The sequence below is a fragment of the Cyprinodon variegatus genome, unplaced genomic scaffold (genome assembly GCF_000732505.1).
Source record: "Cyprinodon variegatus isolate N-32 unplaced genomic scaffold, C_variegatus-1.0 Scaffold220, whole genome shotgun sequence".
In the NCBI taxonomy this organism is placed as follows: domain Eukaryota; kingdom Metazoa; phylum Chordata; class Actinopteri; order Cyprinodontiformes; family Cyprinodontidae; genus Cyprinodon; species Cyprinodon variegatus.
In genome coordinates, this window is record NW_015150673.1 from 430205 (window position 1) to 455652 (window position 25448).

Consider the following 25448-nt stretch of genomic DNA (forward strand, 5'->3'; position numbering starts at 1 on the left):
TTTTTATTGTCAGAATTATTGTCAGAATTCAGTCAGAATTCTGAGATTAAAGTCAGAATTCTGAGATTAAAGTCAGAATTCTGAGATTAAAGTCAGAATTCTGACTTTTTTCCCATGTTAAACTGAAATAAAATTTAAAAATCACTTTACTTTTTTTTTTTTTCAGTGGCCCTAATCCTCTTCCGTAGTTTCGTCACGAGGCAACGTTTACGCTCACCTACACAGTATTCACACCTCTTCTCTTGTTATTGCCACTGACTCATTCTTTTTATTGGCATTTTTTATAATATAGACCGAAAACACAGGAGTGAATAAATCTTGCTTTTATATGAAGCCTATTTTCAACACTACTTTTATAGAAACTATACCTGCAGGTATTTTGTGTAAATTTGTTTTTTAAAACATCTCAAGCTCAGTCAGATCTGTGATCATCAGTTGTGAAGAACAAATTGTTTCCAACTGATCTAAAATAATGGCTTCAATGTTTAAAGTTTCTACCCTGATTCAAAGGTGGACCTTTTTTGATTATCTGCAGCTTCTAACAGGTTTCCCTAAAAATTTTACTTCTTCCATCCATCTTTGTATTAAAAGAGAGTTCTTTCCATGTACTTAAAGCATCTTTTGTGGGGATAACATGTTCAGATACTTGCTTTCTACCTCACAACATGCCTGTGTGTGCAGGAATAAAATGTCAGATTTTGGTCTCATTTGACCAGAGCAGAGTCTTCCACACATTTGCTGTTATTTGACATGTCTAAAAAGCTGCTGCACGGCTTCCGCCTCACATCTGATGTGTATAATTGTGAATTACATTACCAATAGATGCACTGAAAGTAGATCCTCCTACCTGAGATGTGGATCTCTGCATCGCCAGCTAACGTCGACTTCTTGGCAGCTTTTTTAATTGATGCTGTCCTTGATTGGCCCGTCAGTTATGATGGATTGGTTCTTAGTTGTGGCTGTAATCTTTTTATGAGATGTTTAAATCTTGGGATGCAGTTTTAAGTGACACTGAATGATCACGCCGCTTGCTTGAACTCTCATTTACTCGTGCACGGAACATTGATGGTGTCAGCCTCTTTTACCGACCTGAGTTTTTCTCTCTCTTGTAATTTAGTTAACAATAGACCCAGACTGAGTTGAAAGCATTGCTGTGTGACAGTCCGGTGACAAGCGTGGATTGCAAAGGCTGAAGAGAAATGTTGGAGGTCATGCTTGTTTTGCATATTGGCAGTGTGGTAAACACTGTGCCGCTGTTGTCAAGTAGGGGAGATCCTTTTGGAATCGCTTCAGAGGAGCTTTTAAGCCTCTTTGGTTTGAGATGCATTTCTCAAAGGCAGGCGTGTTTTAGGAACTGAGGCCTATTGGGGTAAAAAAACAACATAAAATCAATTTTTCCACCCACAATCCAGACGTTTGGAGGAGTTTGTCAAAAACAAACCAAATTCCAGGATATTTTCATTTTAAATATGCCAAAGCACTAGCTATTTGATGTGGTAAACACTTTAAATGACCCTTCTAAAGGCTCTTGTTGTGTTTATGTTTAGACGTGTCATCTTGTGCTTGCAGCTCTTCTTAATTTCATGTTTTTATATGGCGTAGAATGGGGATGATTAATAAAAGGTGTGTGGAAAAAAAACTAGGATTTGTTTGGATAAAATAAAATTCTGAGATGGTTTGCTGGTGAAGAATGTTTAACCTTAAAAACTGCAGATGTATTGGACAACAAATATTATTAAATACCTTGCAAGTCTAAAGCAGAAATGCTCTCTTTGCCTTCAGTGACACATGAAATTCTAAATATTTTATATTTTATGTCCATTTGTTTATTCAATAAACACGTTAGAAATCCCTCAATTTCCTTTCTATAGATTTAAACCAACATCTTATCAGATGCAATTTTTATTAAACCAAAATCAAATATAGTTGAGTTAATCCTGTAATTTCAGCATTTTCTATTCATTGCTACATCTTTAAACGAACCTCCAGCACCTTTTTCTCTCTTCTGTGTGAAAAAATTACCTAAATCAACCATAACCGCGTCAGAGTTCAACATCTAGAAGGAAAGCTTTGATTGGTGCATCTCCTGTCTTCTAGTCAATTGTTTTGTTTTGTTGTTTAAGATGTTTCAGCGTTACATCTGTGGTTATCCATGAGGTCAAACTGTAGATTGTTGTGGAAAATTTTTGATGGTGGTGGCGTGAACATTTGGGATTAAGATAATGGAAGCTGGGATGGTCAAAACACTGAAGCTTAGCCTATGTTTTAGTTTTAGAAATATGTTGAAGAAACGTACGGGTTTCTTTTTTCAGATTAGTCACACTATTTCATCACAATGTTTATATGTTTTGAGGCAATCTACAGATTTTAAGTTGAGTTATATTCAAACATGTAGATGTTTTCCTCCTGTTAATTCCCATTGTGTCTATTTGGAGATGTTTCTCATCTAATAACCATCTGGATCATCCAACCTCGCATACTGATAGAGATTATGAATAAAATGTTGCTTTATTTTACTTCTTCTACGAGTTTTTGGCCTCTTAAGAGATTGTGAGAAGTTGCTGGTTCCTGCATTTCCCCACTATGCACTGTATAATTCGGAGCATCAGTTTTTCTTGATTAGATTATTGTCTGAAGTCAAACTTGCACCAATAGATCAGCCTGAGATTGGAAACAGCCTGATATTTTCCTTATCATTAAGCATTAAAAGGTTTTGATTTCCTGTTGTTTTTGTTCTTGATAATTTTCAACCATTTGCAAATTTTTTCAGTTTTATTTGTTAAAGTACTTTATTTTCAAGTGATGATGTCTGAGTCATCAAGGCGTTTTTTAATTTATGCTCAATAAGCCAGACTTCAGAGCGTTCCGCGACAATGCAAGTCCTCTCTCCGCTCTTTAAAAGTGGTCCCGAGTTGCACAGAATACCTGGGGAGATAGCTATTTATAGCCTCTGTTCTTTAAGCCACCCTCCCAGTTGCACCAGGGTTCAAGAGAATGCGTGTCGGGTGTCATCCGTGGGGTGTCCGAGCTTAAAATTCTTTTGATCCGATCTTCACAATATTCCTTAAAAGAAACAATCAATGCTTTAAAGGGATGCCAGCGCAGTGAGATGCCACTCCACACGTTTTGTGGCCACTGTGTGACACAGTGGTGGTGGCATCATGCTGCGGAGAAACTTTTTATTTCAGTTTGAAGGAAACTTGTCAGAGTTGGAGGTGATAAGTAATAAAAAGTATTGCCTGAATTGAACATGCAACATTTTTTCTTAAAGAACATACTCAAAATCATATATCTACCAAAAATTGATATTTAAATCAAATCAATAAAAAAAAAATTCCTTTCTTTTAGGACTTAATGTTAGATGACTCCCTTTTTTTACCCCTCTATCCCTGGTTCTGCCCTTTTCCCCTGTCTGCCTTCCTAACCTCAATCTGTTTGCTGCGTCTCTCATGCTCCTTGTGTTCCTTGTGGTTGATGACATGAGGCTGCATTAGGAGAAGTGATCGTGTTTGTAGTGACACTGATGGCTCCTCCTGTCTGTGAAGCTTCAGCCTGTGTGTAGTTTAAAAGATCCCTCCGCATTGAGTCTTCTGAGCTCCAAAAGCTTAGATTTCCCTCTCCAACAGAAGTTTTTGTGCCATGCAGGCAAAGAGCAATGGTACATTTGACAACAGAATGCGATTCAAAAGCGAATAGCATCGACGCTCCTGCCCCCCCTTTTCCTGTTTCACAGTTGGTTGCATTGTCTTTGATTTTTATTTTTCAAAGCTTTTTTTTTTTTTTTTAAGTTGAAAGACTTTTTGGAAATACTCCTAAAGATTTTTAAACACATGGCAGGTTGGTGTTTTGCTTTTTCTCTGCAGGTCATTTTCACAAAGCTCTTGTCTGGAAACTGAAAGCACCTTTCAAATTCAGACTCCTCTCCCTCCAGTCCCGCTGCATTGCATTTTGCTTTCCCACCGACTGGCCTCCTGTGCATGCTGTGTGACGTATACCCCCCTCTCCCACCATGCTCTACCCCCTCTGTGGTCCCAAGAGGCCAAGGACCTGTTGTTGCTCTTTGAAGAGGCTGGGAGAAAAGTTTGGAGCCTCTCTCTAAAGAGAAGAAAAGCCCAGCTTTGGGAGGAGGGGGTAGCACCTGGTCATAGGGGCTACAGCGTTGTATGTCACATAGTTTACTGAGAGCTGAGGGAGTTTCTGTTGTGTGATGAAGCAGAGCCGATTACCATGAATGGTGCAATCTGGAAAGAGATCCTGTGAAACAATATTAGTTTAGTGAAAAAAAAAAGCTTTGGTGGTGTATAGTTATTGAGGCTATTCTTGCTTCTCTAAAACTTACAGAATTTCTGTATGTTTTGCACACATTTGCATACATATAGAGAATAATTGGCTGGACTACAAGGAATGTTAGCTAGACATTTAAGAATCTGGTTGGAAATGCCCGACTTTACACAAGTGAATAAAGTGAATGTGATTGGTCGTTTATCAAGGGGGCAGGATTGTTGTAGCGGAAGGTTCGCAAGCAAGTTTGGTTGTGGCCGGTGTCTTGGAAGCATCTTGCTAACCAGTTAGAAACTTAATGCTAGTAGGTTCCTAATGGGAAATTCCATTGGGACCAAGTAGCACTAAATTGGTGACTTAGAAACGACGCTGTCAAGGAACGCTATGGACAGCGGAAACATGCAAGAGGAGGAGAGTTTAGTGTCGGAGGTCATGGACGAGTCTCCTCCGTCATCCATTTTTTATTTAGAGGAGGAAAGCGGGGACGAAGATGTTGTGGAAGAGGACGCCAGGGCGGCAGAAGCTTGGTTTGGTGTAGAAGGCTTCCAGCCGTACATGTTTGAGCCCTTGCCTCGCAACGCTGCCAGTTCTGTTAGCTCTACGCCTGCTGAAGACACAGACGTCCATCCCCGTGAACACTGGGACGGAACTCAATGGGAAAGGAAAGGATTCTTATTTCAACCATTGCGTATATTAGCTGCGACACATGAATCAAGATGCTATGACCACAAACATTAGATTGACAGATGACCGTTGATATATAATTGGCCAAATTTAGGAGTACAGTCTGACTATAACTAATGCTGCGTTCACACCGGGGGCAGCTGGCGCGACAGAAGCAGCGAGTTTACATGCAAAGTCAACGGTTGACGCGCGTCAAGGCGCAGCAAAAAGTCCCGCGGCGCGTTTCGAGCAGCAAGCGCAGCGCGTCTGAGCAGCCGAAGCAGCGCGTCGGGCGCGTTTTGGCATCTGACGCGCGCGACGCGCCGCAAACGCGCTGCTGCTCGAGATGGAAAAATTGAATTTTTGCTGCTCGACGCGCCGCGTCAACCAATCAGAGAAGCTGATCTGGGAGCTGGCTGGGAGAGAGACACAGCGCTGATGACACAGACTGCTCTGATCACTTCTCTTAAACAGTTTATTAACGCATAATTAACTTAAAATATATACATCTGCCGGCAGAATATGTTCGCTTTTATTATCCTGATGCCTGCAGATCGGATTATTTAGATGAAAAACACCTACCAGCTGCAGCGGTAAACCGTGAAGAGGCGACCCAGCCAGAGGCTGCTGATGAATGGATTCCTTCTGTCGGAGCACCGCCGGTATGTGGGGGTCTGAGCGGCTCCGACAGAAATAATATTGGGAGGCAGGATAATAATCTGAATGAACTGACTGCACTGATTAAGTTTTCAGGTGTATTTTCTCACTTAAAAACATATTAAAACTACTTTATTCCCACTGATCACAGCAAATATAGCTGCAAGGCAGAGAAAGGATAGTGAAGCTCCGCCCAACGCGCGTCAGACCCACTTTTGGACCGCGCAGCCAGAGCAGCAAAGCTGCATGACGCACGTCAGAATTCACTGGTACAAGCAGCAAAAATGAAGCAGCAGACGCGATTTTGCTGCTTTTGCTGCCCCCGGTGTGAACGCAGCATAACTGGCCTGCAGAAGATAACGAAAACCCCCCCCACAGATTTCTTTTTGAATAGAAATTTTCTAACTTTTGGAACGATATTGTCTGATAAAGAGTACATTTATATGCATGTTTAAGCCAGAATTATTTGACATTTAAATATGACTTCCCTATGACTTTAAGCCGTATTTGCATGCAGTTAGACCCTCCAAGCCCTGAACTTTCATTTATCTTAGGGGAATTTCATGTGTCAGACATAAACACCCTTTAAAGGATATTTGAGAAATGGAAGGAAAGAAATTCATGCTTTTCAAATTGTTTCCACACAAAAAAAAAAAAAAAATCTGAAAGGTGTGGAGGACATTTTTATTCATCCCTTTTCAGAAGCGCCATGAAGAAAAATGCTATCTTGGATGTAAAACTACCTCTACTGAGGCTCAGACATATTGCAAAGAAGAATGGGGAGAAAAAAAAAAATCATCTAGATTTGTGAAGCCGCCAGAGACAGACTTGTACTTGTGTTTGCAGAAAATAGTCTTTCTGCAAAGTGTTGCTTCAAGTTTACTAAATACAAAAACACAGAACACTTTTCAGGACCTGGAAAGTATTAATGGGAAATTTTTCTCATATTACTACATATGCAATAGTTTAAGTTGTTAAATCCCATTAGAGTTCTGATAAGATAAAAACATTGAAGTTTGTGCTTGTGAAGGTAAAAAAAAAAATGTTTTATAGATAAAAAGAAAATGTGCAGATATGTTTGATGCCGACGGACAGATGCCGTCTGTCGGTTGGAAATGAAAACTAGGTTACAGTCGTAGATTTGTTTGTTGTCTATGTTTTGTATGGCGCTGTATTTCAAACACTAGCTTCATCAGAAATTGTCGAGCTAAGCTGAAGAAGGTTCTCTGTGCACATCAGTTTGTGGAAGAAACACTCAGCTGTCACAAAATGTGGCAACCACAAAATAAAAGTGCATTTTGGCACATTATCAGGTCTGTGAGGAGCGCTTGTGTTTGTGTGTGTGTCTGTTCCCCCCGCGTGTGCATGTAAGTGTGCAGTATGTCTGAAGTCAGCTGTCCGGATGCACTCCAGAGATCAAAGGCTTCTTTGGGAATGTGCTCTGAATCTCAGGGGATTAGCAGCTGAGATTGTGCTTTGTTTCCCCAAATACACGCTCAGTTCGGAGCAACGGATAGCAGTTGATCAAAGTGTCTTCCCAGCTAAAGGATTTTCTTGCACGCTCGAGGGTGGCGTTTATTTCCAAGCCCTTAAAGAACAGATTTCTGGAGGTGTTCTTATTTATTCGGCTGGACTGGATTTTGATATTCTTTTTTTTTCTTTTCTTGAACCAGAACAATAGGTTAAGGATAAGAGAAAGATAGTAAAATGTAAAGCATTTAATTTTAGAGATATTTGCCGTGTTTCAGGCAGTATGCCAAGGGAAACCACATCACTTGGATTTTTCACATTCTGCCGCTTTATTACCTCAAACATCAAGTTATTTTGTTGTAGTTTTATCTAAAGCCCTGATATCTGTTTAACCATTAATGAAAGTTTAGCAGGTATTAGTTGAACCTGGCTGGTTAGAATCGCCCAATCAGGACTCTTTCTATCCAGGCAAATCCAGATTTAGCCATGTTGCAGCTAAAAATGCGCAAAAGCTTCTTTTTCCGCTAAAGTTCAAAGCATTCAGGGTCAAAAGACTTGCTGCTATAATTGCCGCTAAAGGTTGTTCATCTTTCTTCCACTTCTCAGCTATGCACCACTTAGTGTCAAATACAGAGTAATTATTTTGTTTGTAAAGTGACAAAACATGAAAAGGTTCAAGGAGTATTACCAGTTCTGCAAGTTCCTGCAGATCAAAAAGACTTTTTGGCCCAACTATCGCTTCAAAACAGACAAAATAAGACATTTTCATTTTGCTCTTCTCATCACTTGGAAGGGGGATAAACCTTCATTTCAACTTCAGAAGCCTCATAAGCTACTGGGGATATTTTATAATGCTCCACCTCTAATTGGTCTTTGCTCTTTGCTGGATTTTTCATATAAACTTCAGCCTTTGAGAAATGTGTTCATTATATATGTACATTTTTCTGGTGTTAAATAGGATGATAAAGATACAGAACAAGATACATACGTAGGCACGTAAAGTGCAGTTTTGTTTTCTTTGTATCATTTGTCCTCAGACCTTCGGATGTGTGTAATATTTCCTTTAATAATTACCCGCAGACATATCGGTGAATGCGCACGCGGTCATGTTACAGGGAGAGAGACGGCTGTGTTTGTGTGGGTCTAGGAGCAGCTTTGGGTTACTGGGGCCTCTGTGGTAGTTCTGGGCTTTCTTTGGGAGCTCAGTGCTCATTTTAATTAACCACGCAAATGGCTCAGCTGAAGTGGCTTTTTAAGTGTTTAAACCCTGAATAATTCTTTGCCGTTTGTTTATCTGGCTCCCCTGTGGACCGCGCTCTGGCCCATGAGGTAAGTGCTGAATAATTGGACCGACTGAATCCAAAGTGGCTTTCAGATGTGATGAGATCAGCATCTGCATAAAGCTGCTATCAAGCTCTCGTGAGACGAGGCACATGCGGAGGAGCACGCATGTACAATGAAATGCGGAGGCAGACCCAGATCTGGATCGAAAACAATACCCGTGTGTTTAGCCTGATGTGTGAATCCATTTATCACTGCTAACTGAGTCCCAGCATGGAGCCTCTCCTTTTGTTTGTTTTACAAACTGGATCTCGGGAAATGTCGGTGATGTATGCTCCACAGCTTCCAGGAGCTCTGCTGGTGTATTCATCCTCCTTGTGTTTGCATGCTTTAGTGACCGGGGCTTTAAGGCCACCTGATGCGGAGGGAATGGAGGAAGTACATTTAGGTAAACAGATGTTGAAGAGCATTGTGCCTGACCCTGACAGAGGTTCCAGTCCGTTTTGCCTCTTCCTGTGGCGCCAAGCTTGGAGGAGGTCTGGATTGTCTTTTTAGGGGATGTTTTTATTTTAAGGAACATTAAACAGAAGATTGGCCCGTCTGAAAGGAAAGCTGTCCACCCCGGTGTGTTTACGCATCACAAAGAGGACCTTTCTCTCTAGAGAGATAAGATAGAGCAAATCAGCCCACTCAAGTTTTCTACCCTTTAATGCTCTCAAGCTCACCAAAAACTAAACACTCAACTACTGATAACAAAATAGAGTTTTATTTTCAACCCATTGGGGTTCTTATGGACTTTTAAATGATGTTGAGGCTCCCAAAACCCTCCACTCCCCCCCTTGTGTGTGATCAATAACTTTGTTTTCAGCCAACTTTTAATCGTTTGAAATTCTCCTTAAACATCTTAAGTTCAAAGAACATAAACTTTTCCTTTCCTCTCTGCAGGGTTTTGGTGCTTCCTCTGTGCTTCTGAAGAACGGCACATCAGACAGGAAGTTATGGAAAGTTTTACCATACTGAGCTGTGGACAATGACAGACCAAAATAACATACCACAACTGTTCTGTCTTAGTTTTGTATCTATAAAGTTTATCCAGGACCTAATGCTACTTGCATTCTGTCCCGCTTTACTCCTCCCAGCCATAAGACTTTAAATATCAAAATGAAAACCTGATATTCTGATCTTAAAACATAGAATTTGACCATTTAGCAATCTTCCAGCCCTTTTTTTCTCCTTGCAGCCTCAAAAACCCAGTTGTGTTCATACCTTTTACTGTACACCTCTATTTACTGCAGTTTTTCCTTCCTCTAAATTTTCCATTAATTTGCTTAGAAACAGCAGCTAGCTTGTAAATAGCTTCTGTTTTCAAATCTCCCCTTTGCCCGCTTATCCTCCTTGTCCATTTTATAAAACATCACTGAACAATATAGATAAAGCAGCCAGACCTTTATTTATTTCTTTATTATTTTTTTTTGCAAAACAGAGGCATCAGAAATCACAGTGAAAAAGATTTACGTGCAGAAAGAAACATGTGTCTGTGATTAATATCTGAGCTGAAATTAAGTTCTTGACTAAGATATTAAAAAAAATAACCTTAATCAAATTCATGAAGACGCACTTCTCAGTGTATGCTTTTATTTTGGTTTCTGTACCATTTTTAGAATCTAAGCCATGTGAGTCTGAAAGGACAGGCATATAAACGTAAAGTATATGTGTGTGATTAACATTTGACACAAAGTTAATGTATTAAACTAAAATGGAAAATAAATAAGTTTCTAAATATTTTAGAATTTGTTGACACGCACCTCTAAAAGAATGCTTTTATTTTGCTAAATGTTTTAAATCTAACTGCTGTCTGCAAATGCTGATGCTTCGAGTTCATAATGATTAGCACTGACAGAAGCCACTAATTCCAGTCAGTTATGAATAGAATGTATCTTTGGCACCTGCACGCCTTTATTTAGAAGATAAAGTGTATATTTCTGCTGCTGCGTTTACGTGCTAAGTTCAAACACGCTCTGTAATTACATAGATTTTAAGTGCGCAGTTAAAAGTTCAGATGTGAAGGATGTTTTGAGGTGGTGGCTTGTGGCTGCCAGGACGTCTGCTCCAAACATGGTGTGTGTTGGTGCAGGGTTTTTTTTTTTTTTGTTTGTGTGCGAAGGCAGTGAGGGAGAATGTGGCCACCTTGGTGTGTAGGTCAGTCCCATCTGGCCAGCTTGCACACTTCAGAGGTTTTAGTGTCTGCTACCTACCACATGGAGCTCTCCGCTCCTGATTCCAGTGACTTTGAATGAATTTTATTATAGTCTCATCCAAATGAAGAAAATTGGATCAGAAGAACTAAACCTTCTTATAATCTTCCTATTCATTGTTCCGTTATCATTTGTTCTTTAAAGTGTTTGGTGCGAATTAAGATTGAAAATTTCTTTATTACTTTGACTATTTTCGATTCATGTTGACAGTGTTTTTGTTTAGATTGTTCAGAATATAAAACTGATCCATGAAGCTCTTTTAGTGAGCTTTAGGTTGTATGACCTTAGGAATCATAGAGATATAGGCGTTGGTCAGATTTTAAATTACTTTCTTGAAGCCCTTCAGGTTTTTTACTTAAACAGTGTTCCTCTGACACTTTTACTCGACTCTAGCATTTTTTCTGGAGCCACCAAGAAAAATCTGGTCCCTGATGAGAACTTTGATAGATCACTCAGAACCTCCAGATGTTGTTTATCACCATTATTCTTTGCCTTTTACTATTTAACACTTGAGCTTATGGATTGTTATATCTGTCGTGCTTTTTAGGGTCACACACTTGCACACAGAAACAGGGTTTTTACTGTACGATCATTCCTATCAGTGATTTAGGATGTTTTTCTTGTTGCCACACTGGCCACAAATTCTTGGGTGGACGAGATGTATGCCTTTCTGTAACACACACACACACATAGCAATAATATCTTGATTTCTTTTGGTGGCGGTGCTTTAATTTGAAACAAATTGACAAACCATCTCTGTTCAGTACCTGGACATGTCTCTATCAGGTAATACGGTCCCAAAATATAATCTGAAGATTTGGTTGTTTCATATAGTACATTTATCATATTAGATGATTATTTTAGTATTAATAACATGCATACATCCATTGCACTAATGCACAATGTCCCGCAAAATGTGTATCTGAACTGGGATGGGTAGAAGTAAATTACATATATTCCCAACCCTTTAAATATCAAAGAAACACGGGAGAATTTAGCTTCGGTATTTGGAAAATGATAAGTCGGAAACTTGTTTTTGCAGAGATCTGTGGTTGAAATTTAATTAAAGCTGTTTATAAGACAGAGTCGCATATCATTTTTGACAGATATTTTTGTTTTTTTTAAACTAGTGTCCTATAAATTCATCTTAATTGAAAATTGGTTGCTCTCTAAAGCCATGAAAACAGTTTTACATTTGTTTTAGTGGATTTGAGTTTAACACAAAAAAGCACACATTATCCATTTTATTATGTATCATCACTCCTTATCTCCCATGATTACTGAAATAAATTTTGAGAATGTTGAATAAATATTAATATATTCTGCAGTTTTACTTTAGATAGATGACTTAACGTGAATGGAGTTAATAAGATGGGCCACCCTGTAACTCTTTGACTACTTCCAGGGATATAAAAGCATCATCTTCCCAGTGGTTGCATAGATCATCACACTGCTATCCAGTTTTTTCAGCTGCATACTATATTAGTTGAAACTGACGTATTTATTACTGACAGTTTTTGTAAAACAAAAAAAAAAAACAAAAGAAAATGTCAAGACCCAACAGTGGAAAACAAAGAGTTGTTCTGGGCGCCTTATGATGCAACACACCGATGGCAAAGGGACTTTTGATCTTAAAGGTTGCCTCTTCACCTCTCTGCTGAGATACAGCTTTGATAAAAAAGCACAATAAATCTTAACTGCTGTGGTTACATATTTTTCAAAGGCTAATAAAAGCTATTACATTAACTAACAGGAAGGGCTTAGCGCCTGAGGGTTTCCAGAGCCGTAAAAGCTTTTTGTTGCAGGTGTAAAAGTTTTGTTAATGGGTCATTAAAAGTGTTGGCCAACTTCATAGATGAAAAAAAAAGAAGAAACAAAAGGGGAGGGAGGTTAGTTCAAGTCAGCATGTCTCTGAAACAGAGAGATGAGGGCTTTAAATCTCTGCTAATATTCAACAGAGCTTTTCAGCAGGCAGCCTTTGATGTGGATGAAGTAATGTGACCAGCAGTGTTTGCAAACCTTAAATCCGACCTGAAGAAATGATTAGGGACAGTGCACCATCATTCTGCAAAGGGAACAGATCCAACATTAGCTTATTTATATTCTGATAAAAAATAATAAACAGCTAAATCAATTAGTTAAGCAGCTGCTTTTGTCTTTCATGCCTATTGTACAGGGTAATAATCCCAGCTTTGTTTGATGTACATTAAAATATGAATTTTTATATGAGGAAAAAAGGACTTGAGTCTGTGACTTCAACTTGAGTCACTCTTTAGTCGTTACCAAAAAGACATTTTCCTGCTCTTGTAAATCCATTAAGTCAAATTGACATGGAGTAATGCCTCTAAACTGTAAACGATGTGCTATGTATTGAAGAGGAAAGAGTAGCAGCTGCTAACATCATTATGAAGACAAACATAAAAGCACTTGACAATGTTGGCATTTGCAGGTGTTTAACCTGTTTCTACATTTTACCTTAAAAGAGTAAACCAGTACTATATTTCAGGGAGCAAAAGTATCACACCTTATTCGTCTTAATGGCACATTTTTTTTACATGTTGAATTGAATGTTTTGAAAAAAGGTTTTGAACTGTTATGTCTTCAATCCTCCTGAGCATCTATGATACATTATGTGGCTGGACAGTCGTATTAGAAATTTAATTTACAATAATACAATTTAAAAAATATATTGTTATATATTTCCAAATTACAGAGGTACTGAATTTTTAGCCTTGTTACATTTAACAAGAATAAAAGCTAGGTCACAACGATTGAGTGGAGTTGAGTGCGTATTTTATTTCTTTCCTGGTTTCACAGACTTTGAAACAAAGTGCGGTCAAATTCTGCAAAGTAAAAAGAATGCATAAACAAGCTGAAAGGTAAGGAAAGTATAGCTGGGCCGGCCGTCAATCAAACTACAAAGCAGGCGAAACTCTGCATGATTCTTTTAAAACAACAGTTAAATGATTTTATATAAAAAATATAAAGTAAACTACATTTAGCCTGTTAGCTGGCCACACCACAATCACCAGCAATGATATTGAAATGTCAGGAAAAGCATAAATTAAATCAGCTGCTATTCTTTAACCCTTTGGAGTCTCCAGCCTACCATTTAAAACTTTGTAATGGTTTAGAGTAGCCTCATTGTGGTAGTTTGGAGGCACAGCATCCGACCCGTAGACAGGATGCGACAGTTAATGGTAAAGAAAAACTCAGGCACCAAAAAAATACTTCTCATGAGATTGCCGCTGAGTTGTTGCATAGGTGCGACCAAAATAGGCCAGTGGTGCAGCTCAGCTGGAGCTACGCAAGTACAGTTGCAGAGAATATTGTGTGGTCTGACCAGCGGCATGGATTTTCATTGAAATGTAAGTGCCACACCCTTATGCTAGGCTTTAAGACGCATCATGCCTCACTCCAGCTCTTTGATAGTCATTTTTAAAAAATCTGTTAAAAGAAAAAATATGATGTTCTGAAACATTTAAACATGTTAAAGGAATAGTACACCCAAAACATGATTAGCCTTCATTTTCTACTCACCCCCATGCTGAACAACACTCTGGAGTACTTTTTTGATATCTCAAATGCATCTGGAGATCTGGGAGGCTTCTTGCTGTCTGCTGACATTCAAATAATGGAGGTCTATGGCGCCCGAGGCAGAAAGGTCCATAAAAGTCCACAAAAAACGTGTCAATATTCCTCCATACTGCTCGTCCAATGTATTCCAAGTGTCCTGAGTGGGTAGCATCCAGAATTTACTCGAAACGAAGTCATTTAGAATGTTTTTAGAGCATAAACAGTAGTGTATAGGATTTCCTGAAAGCGCGCACATGCGCGTTCACGAAGCTACGGAAGCCGGCAGACCAAACCAGCGCATTCAGCTCGGCAAAGAACTCATGCTCTTCCTCAACACTGAAGTCCTCAGACATTTTTCTTTCGTTGTTTCTTTCTTTGCACAGGTAAACAGCACATTTCTTCTTCTACGCTTGCATTATTGGCAGAGCAGACACTGAATGCGCTCTTTCATCTGGTTTGGTGTGCCGGCTTCCGTAGCGTCGTGAACGCGCTTTCAGGAAATCCTATACACTACTGTTTATGCTCTAAAAACATTCTTAATGACTTCGTTTCGAGTAAATTCTGAATGCTACCCACTCAGGAGAGTAAAAAATGAAGGCTAATCATGTTTTGGGTGTACTATTCCTTTAAGAAAAACCTAAAAAAAACATTTAATTTTGTTGGGTAAAAGCCAACAAACTGTAGCCTATATTCTACAATTGAATATGACTGTTTGTGTGAGTGTAGGTGTGTAGACCGAGTACTCTAGTGGGGACCAACCTCTGGTATCCATGGGCACAAATACTTTTCTAGGGTTAGGTGTTTAGATTTAGGAGTAAGGTGTGAATTGAGTTTAGGTAGGGGTTAGTTAGGTATGAACCTGTCATGGTTAGGGTGTAGAAATGGGTTAGAAAGAAATTAAAGTCAATTGAAAGTCCCCACGAGGATAGAGAAACACACTTGTGTATGTGTGTGGTGCATCTTAACATGACCTGCGTGGTAAACTTAACACGCTAAGGCCTCAGGCATGTGTAGCCTCCTTAAACCCTTTTAGCTTTGTGTGTCGCTGACCGTGCAGACTTTAATCATGGAGCTGCTCACTTCAACCTGCCTGGTGATGGATCCCAACTCCATGACTATAATTTCCTTCCTGGGGTGCAGGAAGAGAGCGTGTCGTGACTGAAGGGTGTCTGACATGGGACCACTTAGTCTGCAATGAGTGTGCCTCTCTTTGAAGCTGATCAACAAACTCTAATGCTGCATATTATTACTTAAAGTAAATTAGACAGAAAGTTGTTTTTTCATATATATAAATATATATCTGGATGCTATTTTAATCATTTTCTATTGCAATCCTCTAAAGAACAACACTGCAAAATGCTTCACTTCAGAAAGCCAATATTTTAGAGGCTTATATTAGCATTTTATCTTTTCTTGTATGATCTTCAGCCGATATGAGTATGCATTCACCGATTGTCATTTTATTCAGCAGCCAGGCTTTCTAATCGAATGCATTGCTGCTTCCTCTTTCTGCTATTGATTCTTAGTGTTTTGTTTGATTTGTTAAGAAATGTTTCCTTTTCTATTTACATTTAGACTTGTTTAACATTTGTTTATCATTATTTAATTCTTATCATATAAATGCTAAAAGAAAAGGCATCTTGGCCCAAAAATCTGCAGCACTATTGGGGGATCGACTTTAAAAAGCCTGAATAGGTTGATCTCTATTGCACATTAATTAACAGGTTCTATGTTTTAGTTATCTGGTATTGTCAAAGGATTTAGAACAGCTGATCTCTGGAAACGCTTTTACCATTTTTTATATAACAGACATAATATGAAGCTGTAAAACAGGGAAGATACAATGTTTATGCAGTGCATACTGTTCATGGCCGGGCTGCTTTGCATGTGATCATTTTATTGTAAAACTTTTTTGCAATTAAATATTCACCAGATCACGTGATCAAAAGCTTAAAAGTCTAACAGAAATACTAAACTGTTGCTGAAGAGAAATGTTTTGAGAGCCACTTGTCACGGCTTTTAGTGAGGAGGTGTTGTCTGAAAATCATCCCAATCTCCTGTTCCACTGTAAACGGCACCGTCTCACGTCAGCTTTGCTACGCCGTATGATTATCTGAGATCTTTATTTCATGTGTGAAAACGATCCCCTTTGAAGTTTCACTCAGAGGCAGTGCGTTGCTTCACCACGTCACATCAACACCTTCTATCTTGGCTCCATCTCGGGGGGCGTCATGTTTTACTGCTACGTGGCGCTTTGAATGAGGCTGTTTTATGTTGCTGGAAGGTGAGGAGTGCTCCAGCTTAAAGAAGTGGGAAAGCAGCCAGAAGCTGGTCTTAACCGCTGCTTGATGATAACTCATGATGCCCCCCCCTCCCCTTGAGCTACACCAATACTCTTAGCACACTTTGCAGGATGGGCATCACTCCAGATTCCAAGGGTCGTGTTGCTCAGTCCTTTGAAATTACCACCGGTGTAGCTCCATTTACTCACTTCCTCTCTTGAGGAGTTCTGTTAGGAATAGCAAACCTATCAGCTAATTCACATTTGGAACAAGGTCATTTTTGGTGCTTTAAAGCATTGCCTCTAAGCTCTATAGACATGACCATGAAATACATCTGTTTGTTCCATTAATAAAACAGAATAGATAAAAATGACTTTACTTACCAAGAACAAAGATATATACGTGGCTCAGAACAAATAAACAATGTTTACATCAGAGACTGTATGTCTTTCATTTTTGTATATAATTCTTTCTTCAACTGTTTTTTCTGGCTTATAACTCACTGTATTTAGATACCTGGTTCAAAAATTCGAAAAAAGGACAAGTGATGACATATGCAATGCCAAATCATTTCCCACCTAAGACGAAAGTGATCTATGCAAAACCTCCAGCTTGAATTTGTTTAAAAGTTATATGGTAAAATGTGTAGGGGGAAGGAGGAACTTTTCAGAAATTACTTACAGCAGTAACTCAGAGACCTAATAAACCAATACCTGATGATGGGATTTAAAAGCGCTCATCTGAGCCGTGCCTGCCTAAAAAAAATCACTGCAATTGCATGCATGTGACAGAAACTTTAAGTTACATTAAAACATTACAATTCTTCCTATCATGTTCCACCCAACAGCTCACCAGAAAAGTCTGCTGTATCTTAGGTATTGATGCAGTGGTTACGTTAGAAAGTTTTAGCTATGCCACCAAAATTCACTGAGCTCAGTATATTTTCTTAAGGGTAGTTGAAGTGTGGCTATATAATCAGTTAGTTTGCTCACTAACATTCTTTCCTTTATTTGGAGTAAGGAAAGTGGGAAAAGCATAAAAATTTAGTTTTATCTGCAGACAGTAGCAGAGGATCCACAGAAATTATTAGTGTAATAAAGGCCATTTCTTTCTAGAGAAACTTTGTGCTCGAAAACAAAAGCTAGAGGTCAGATGCTGCGCTGGATCCTCACTATTCAGGGTACCAGACGTAACCTCAGAATAAACAGTAAATGCTCCTCTTTTTGCAGCTGTAAATAGTTTGTTCCCTCAAATCTTACCTTTCAGTTCTTTGTAAAACCTGCATCAAAAGGTGTTTTTCGACCGAAACACAGTTTTCTTTTGTATGTGTGAAGAAATCCTTAATCTGTACTAAGATTTCTTACGCAGAATTCCGCTATGAGTTCATTGCAAAATGGCTACATTGATTAAAAGAGGCCTGCACAATGAACACAGCACTTTTTCCAGTCAAAAATGGTTTATTTGTAGAGACTTTAAGACTGTGTAAAGGATAAATAAATTGGTGTTCTAATTTTTTCCAAACCATAGAAATAAGTTTTATTAATCACCCATCTGAATAAGCATATGAAATTAGGTCTCAAAAGTAACAGAAAAAAAAACATTTTTCTCTGCCCTGAGTTGTTGGGACTCAGTGCATTAGAACCAATGAAATGACACCCAGATCCTATTCTATTGCACTGCTGCAGTTGTAGAGAAAAAAAAAAATTACACTAGATATTATATCTACATTCAGATTTTCAGTTCCGGAAGATCAGTTGAAGCCTCACACATGTGTGACCCATGTTATATGGTTAAACAGATAATGGTTAAGGCTGATTTATACTCAAAAACCTGGTCGTCTGCATGTGCAGACCTGGTCAGACGACGCAGACGGCCTAGTTTCGAAGTATAAATCCGCCTTGAGGCCCTTTGTTTTGGAGGAGGGAAGGGCTTGCCCACTAACTGTTCCCTGAAGACATTAAACTCAGAACAATTGGTGCAACTGTTGTCACCGAAGTCTCCAACAAGACAGGAAAAATATGTTTGATTTGTCGGCAGTCGCTTTAAAAAAATTGCTAGAGGTGTCTAAAAAGTATAGCAATAAAGTCACTGAGTTGGCAAAAATGCAGAGAAAGCCTCACTGTTTTTACACTGCCGGGCCAGCAGGGGAAGGCTTATGCTAAAAACGGCTGCATGACATGATGCTGGACTTTTAGACACAAACATATCACATATTATTAGGGTTTAGTTTTCATTGACCGTCTATGTTTCTAAATTTAGTTAAGTTAATGAAATAAAGCCTTTAAACAGTGACACATTGATCTGATGTACCACGTCTCACTCATTTATGTCTTTCATTGAACTGTTTGACAGAGAGTGCTTTTTAGCTGCTATGTTTAGACTCAACCTCTTTGCTTTTTTTTTCCTTTTGTTATTGTGAATATCAGCAACCTGAAGAACAAAGACACATTTATTGCTGCTATTTTCAAATTTTGCCCATTAGTCTTCCTTTCTGGCTTGTTAGAGTCAATATGTGTTAATCTGTAACCTTTAATTTGACTGGTTCAATCCCAAAGGTGTATTCTTCCACTGAGGAGAGGACAGAGGAGGCACCAGGCTCCAGCCTTAATGAGATTTTTCCTGGGTTTTGATGGAGTGCCAGTAGTGCTGCCATTGCTCCCGAGGCCTGCCTCCACCGAGCCCTGGCGTGCGATCAGGGGGAGCTGTCGTCGGCCGCATAAATTGTCAGCCTGTGTGGTGGGTCATGGAGGCAGACGGCATAGAGACTGAGAGGCCTTGTGGGACTTTCCCACAATCACACACAAGTACATATTACTTGCACTTTAATGTAGCCTTTTGGTCCAATGACAGACTGGGAGAAAAAAACTTGGCCTCACTGGAACAGTGTCTGCAGACATAAGTAAGGTGATGCTAGAAGCAACTTTGTGTTTTGTAACTCCTGCCAGCATGTGCACGCTGTCTGGATCACTTTCTGTTTCACTCTTGGTCCCCACCAAGTGAAGCTTTGCTTTTATCTAAAGCAGACCAGTTGAACTGATTTTGTTCTGAGGGCCAGATCCCATTTTTGGGGACTTAAGGCTGGTTTATGCTCAGAAACCAGGTCGTCCGCAGACACTCTGCACCTCTCCACAACTGTAGATGACCGCAGACAGTAGTGCCGCAGTCAGGAGGCCTCTGATTGGTCAAATCTACATCCCCTCTACACTATGCCTATTTCCTATTTGGTACCTTACTGGCTTGTTTTGATTCGATCGCATTAACATTGAACTTTTTATTCAGATGTTGGTTATTAATGATATCGCAGTGTTTTATAGTTTCTTTTTTCGCTAAAGTGGGCACTGTACTCTTATTTTAGAGGAAAAATGAAAGCCTTTAATGGGTTGTCAGCAGTTATAATGCTTTAATGAGCTGCCAAAATCTTTTGAAATGGTATTCTCTGGCCAACCAATATAATTTTTACCGCTTAACTGATATGTTTTAATAAAAATTCCAGTGTTTGTTTGCTAGATTCAAATAAAGGGATTTGTTTTTTAAAGTTTGTCTTGTTTAGGGTAACATGTCCAACTTTAATCACGTTTTAGGACTAAAGTTCTTAATTAGAAATACAACATTAAAGTTGAACTTCTAGATGTGATGCTTAAAAGTTAGGGAGTTTCTTACCTTCAGAGAATTTGTAGAAGATTTTACACCCTTTTTAGCCAGTAGGAGTCAGCAATATGATTCACACTGCTGGTTGTTCATGTTGATCTCCCTCCTGCGCCTCACTAGCTCTGTTTACATATTCATAATTTCACGATTGGATTAAAATGTGTTAGGACTAGCTAAAAAAAAGACAGAAAAATGGACATAACTAATTTGAATAAAACAGGCTTAAATCAGCCTAAAATGTATCACATAAACATGCCAAAGAGAATATTGTGATAGCATCCAGCTGGAGTAACTAGCCTCTCAAAGTCAGATCGCCCGTTTATTACTATTTCTTATGTCTTTGTAAATGTAGCTACTGTGTTTAACGTGATGGAACCAAAGAAATTTGTAATTCATTCATAAGAGTTTCTATGTATATCACAAATATGATGTTGCCATAATCAGAGTAAATCATTTCAACATTGCAAATGAATGTTGGAGTCTATAATTGAAGCTCACACTTTGCCTTCCAGTATAATATTCAGCCTGGGATAGCCTCAAAGAAGCAGCCTCACACCTGACAAATATTACAGTTTCCAAGAAAATAAAGGTTACTCAGAGTTCTGCAGAAAGGGGGGAGGGACAGATATGTTGATTGGAGTATTAAACTCTTATTGTAATATTAACAAATTAGGGATGCACGATATTGAGATTTTGGCCGATATCCGATATTTTAAGACTCATGTAGCCGATAACCGATATCGATACCGATGTTAAACCTGGACAAAAATAAGAAGTCATTGAAAATAGCAGTTTTGTTATCCATTTCTGACACTTTGAAAAATAATATACTCAAATATATTTTCATATGCTGATATCAAATTGATTTTTAAAAACGCGGTATCGATCTATTTTACTTTTTAAAATCTCGTGAAATTTCATCGTTCTGTTACAAACTCTCATGATATTTTGCAAATTCTTGTGAGATTTTGTTAGTAAAATAGATCGATACCGCGTCAATATATCAACATATAAAAATATGGCAACATTTGGTGAATTTTCGCGGGATTTCGCAGCATAACGATGACATATAGCAATATTTCATTAGTAAAAGAGATTGATATGGTGTTTTTAAATGGCAATATATCAGCATATGAAGATATTGTGATTTTTTCCCTCATCTTTAGAAGTTTTTAAGTCTGTAAAAAAGAAGTTTTTGAGGAAGAAGAAGTCGTATTTTATTTTATTTTTTTAGACTTTAGAAACTCAGAAGCTGATCAAATATCGGGTTAAATATCGGTGGGGTGGCCGATGTCCGATATTCAGTTTTAAGGCCGATACCGATAGGGGGCCGATTATATCGTGCATCCCTATAAAAAATACCTTGACCATCTCATTATGTTAAATATCATCTTGTGTTTTTTTTTTTTGGATCCTGTAAGTACACTGTGATGGATTCTACATCTGAACCAATAGTTTCTTCTATATATATATAGAAAAAAAAAAAAAGATTCACATATAATCTTTCTCATAACAGACTGGAAATAAGAAATAAGTCCATCAGTAACTTTGCTTCAGTCAATGTTATCACTCCAAAATATATTAATTTGACTCAACCATTTTGATGAAGTGGGTTATTGCGTGAGCAACCTATCTTATTTTATAGTGTGACAACCACTGGAGATCATGGATTCTGAATGACACTAAAAAACACTATATTCAGTAAAGAGGTCAAGCAATAAATCTTTTACTTTGACGGGAAGTTAAGTACTTTAAAACACACAGGAACATTTTCTTTTTATTCCCTGAAGAAGCTCTGAAGGACCAACCTTTGCTTTCCCACTGAATGCAAAGGTTTCCCGCTCTGGTTTCCACAGACCATTAAATGGTTGGAAAATTGCTTTAGCTTTTCTCAAGGGAAGTGAAGGGTTGTTATTTTTTGTCTTGAACCCTGCACCTCTGAACCTAGGTGACTCATTGCTTGAGGTTTAATATTTAGGTGAAACAATAGGCAAACAAAAAGAAATGAAGCTTTAAGACTTCTGTATTTATTTTATTTATTTTTTATTTTTTTAAACCACAGTTAATCTCTCTCAGCAGGCAGATGCCTCTGCTGTTGTCCTACATCTTGAGGTTGAGTATTAAGAGAGGTTGAGAGATTATTAAAACGTCTGTGACCCTTGACTTGATGAGTGTCCTGCAGATCTGCCACTAGCTTTTTGCTTTTCCAAAACAAATTGTTTGCTCCTATGTGACTCTGTTCAAGTACTTTAGAGTGATTGATAAATTTCAACTAAGTCTTCCCCTGGATTCTCAAATTGGATTTAGGTCTGGACCATTTTAATACATCACGATTATGTTATCTAAACATTTCCATTGTGCCTCTGACTGTATTCATTGGGTTATGAAGACTGAACCTCTCTCCCAGTCCCATATTTGTTCCAACCCCTTTGTTCAAATTGTGTTCTGGATTTGGTTTTATCTATCTTCCCATCCATTCGGACGTGCTTCTGTTCATGCTGTAAATATTATACCCTCAGCATTATCTTGCCATCACCATGTCTCACAGTTGGTATGGTGTGTTGTGGGCAATGTTGTTTTTATTTGTAGCTCAAAATGTCAGCATTTGTGCTCTTTTTACAAAATGTATTTCCATTTCCATGTATTCCCCTACATGGATTTTGGTCAGCTTTCAGCTGGAATTCTAATGCCGTCGTCCTTTCAGGTAAAAAAAGAAAGCTAAATTGATAGAAGGTATGAATGTTCTTCAATCTGAACAGTGAGTCTCTGCAGCTCTTCCGAAGTTACCATAAACCTCTTCTGTTCTGCTTCTCTGTCACACTCTTCATTTGAATAAAGGCTTGTGCTTGAAACATCACAAAATATGGAACATTTAAGAGCTGTGCCTTTGCAGTATCTGGTTTTGCACTAATCTCAAAACTATAAACTAACTTGATAAAATACGGATGTACATTTTGTTTGGATGTTCAAAACTGACAGTGAAGTAATGTTTTTCTCAAAGCTAAGCATGAATCCACTAAAAGCACTTCAGTTATTCCTCTGTTTGTCTGAGTAGCAATAGAAGGGCTCTTAAAAACAAGCTATGCCTTTTTTATTTTAGAAAAGAAACCGTTTCAAGGAAAATACTGACCTTCTAATGCATCCAAAATGGAGAAAGCATGGACTATTTTCTGTTAACATTGACCAAAGTGTGTCCCAAAGTTTCCCCAGTTTACTAATAATATAACTCTCATCCATCAGATATGACAACAACCAATTAGTACATTCCTCTTCTCCCTTTTTCTCATGCTTGTGGCTAACCTCTCAATAACTTATGATCATTTATATATATATAAAAAAAATACACTAGAAAAGTATTTTTTTGTATTTTCTTCCTTCAATGTTTATCTACAGCTTTGAATTAAATAATTGCTTGCTGTATTGGGTGTCAATAAATACTGGAGCCTATATATTTTAAAGCATAATTTTGAAAAAAGAAACTATAAAGCACCAAAAGTCCCCCAAATACTAAAATATGACTCTTTTTTTTACCTTACCTCTTAGCCTGATGTTTTTTTATTAGTTTTAAGCTTTTGTAAAAGTTAAGTATTAAACAAAGTCACATTTAGCCTCTAACTATAGGGTGACACAACCTGGCAATAATTACATACAAACCTTAGAGATACAATTGAACCCAAGACGAACGTGGAAGATGTTTTGCATGGCTAGCAATTCGTCTGGACACCACCTTAAACCTGCTGCAGGCTTACAGGATGAGAGCTGATGTTAAAGTCAAGACTTTTAAGAGTTTAGAATGCATTGACCTCTTTTTAGATCAGTTTTATTCCACTCATATATTCCTATTCTTCCAATGATATATTGTTGAGCTGTTTTTTTGACACCTTTGGCCTTTTTTGGAAAGTTGGCGGACAGGAAATTGGATTGAGACACAGAGTCAAGAAATGCAGCAAAGGTCACACAGGCCGGGCCTTGAAGACTAGATAACCAAATGAAAGAATGACATCTCTGCACATTGGTTGATTGCTTTACCCTTGCACCAAGGCCTTGGTTTTGAAGCTTTTAATGGTGTGTGTAAATATGAGTGTATTTTGTGAGTATAAAAAAATTATAGGACAAGAAGGTGTCTTAAAGGGTGAATATGTTCAGGAGACTGAAATTTCATTGTATGTTATAATGAAGTGACCACGTTTGAATAGTTAAATCTTGGGGATAAACCCTTGAATACTGCCTCAGAGGTTTAGCTGCCCTGTTTGCAGGCTTTACAAAATAAAATTGTTAGCAAATATCAGAATGTGTGCTTTTTACATACAAATGAGTTACATTATTGTCCCTGCAAATACATGAATCATTATTAAGAAATATTATTTTTAATGAATCAGTGCATGAGACTAGTGAGCTTAAAATGCAGAAAAAGCCAAAATAAGCACAGGACCATGTGTATGGGCCTATGCATATTTTAGTGTAAATTTCTATATGAATGCGCTTCAGTCTAGAGCAGGAAACTGACAGACATTGCTAATATTATATATTTCTGTCTACCAACCAGGTCTTGGTTATTCCTGTGTTAAAAAGCTAAACGGGCTTATAAGAAACTTACTGGCCATTGAGTTGACACCACAAACAATGCAAAAATAAAAAGTTCCAACTGCTTGCTTTGGGATTTCAGCCTTTAAGCCTTTATCCAGTTTTTTTTTTTCTATTCTCTGTCTGGGGCCACCCACAGCGCTGCACTGCAGCCACCATCTGACTAAGAAGGGTAGAATAATAATATCTGACCTCCTACCTCTCTGGATCATACAGACATTTCCTCTCACACTGAAACAGTCTGACACTTACTCTAGCATTTATGTCATGAAAACACTTGCTTTGTACATACAGGGGCATTCAAGGACACCGTCTATGTTCTTAGAGGTGACCTAACTAAGCTTATCATTTGCAGTGGTAGAGACTTGTTTTTATTGGAGATATACTCATCAAAGTTAGTTAGTTAGATAACTTTGTTAATCATTTGCCGGTTTAGTATTGTACTATTAATAAAATGGGAGGATTAATTCACTTGAATAATAATATTTTATTGAGGCTATTGTAAAAGATACAGACACACCTTCACACTAGCTACGTTTACATGCGCAAAATTTCCCCGATCCGATCCAAACCTTGGTTGATCGGAAATTCAAAATCTCCGTTTACATGGACACTAAATGAAATGATCCGATCATGACGTGTGTATACATGTACCAAGCGTTGGATCAGATTAAATATTTTAAGCATGCGCAGAACTCCCTGCCAAACCTGGCAGTTCTGTCTGCGTCTGGTTTTTTGGGAGGCCTGACAA

General features: G+C 38.3%; 1 protein-coding gene across 2 annotated transcripts in view; it reads left to right on the plus strand.

Annotated features, from left to right (window-relative positions):
• nkd1 (naked cuticle homolog 1 (Drosophila)) overlaps positions 1-25448 on the plus strand; it is a 52786-nt gene that overhangs the window by 1172 nt on the left and 26166 nt on the right. The gene's annotated exons all lie outside the window — the stretch shown is intronic.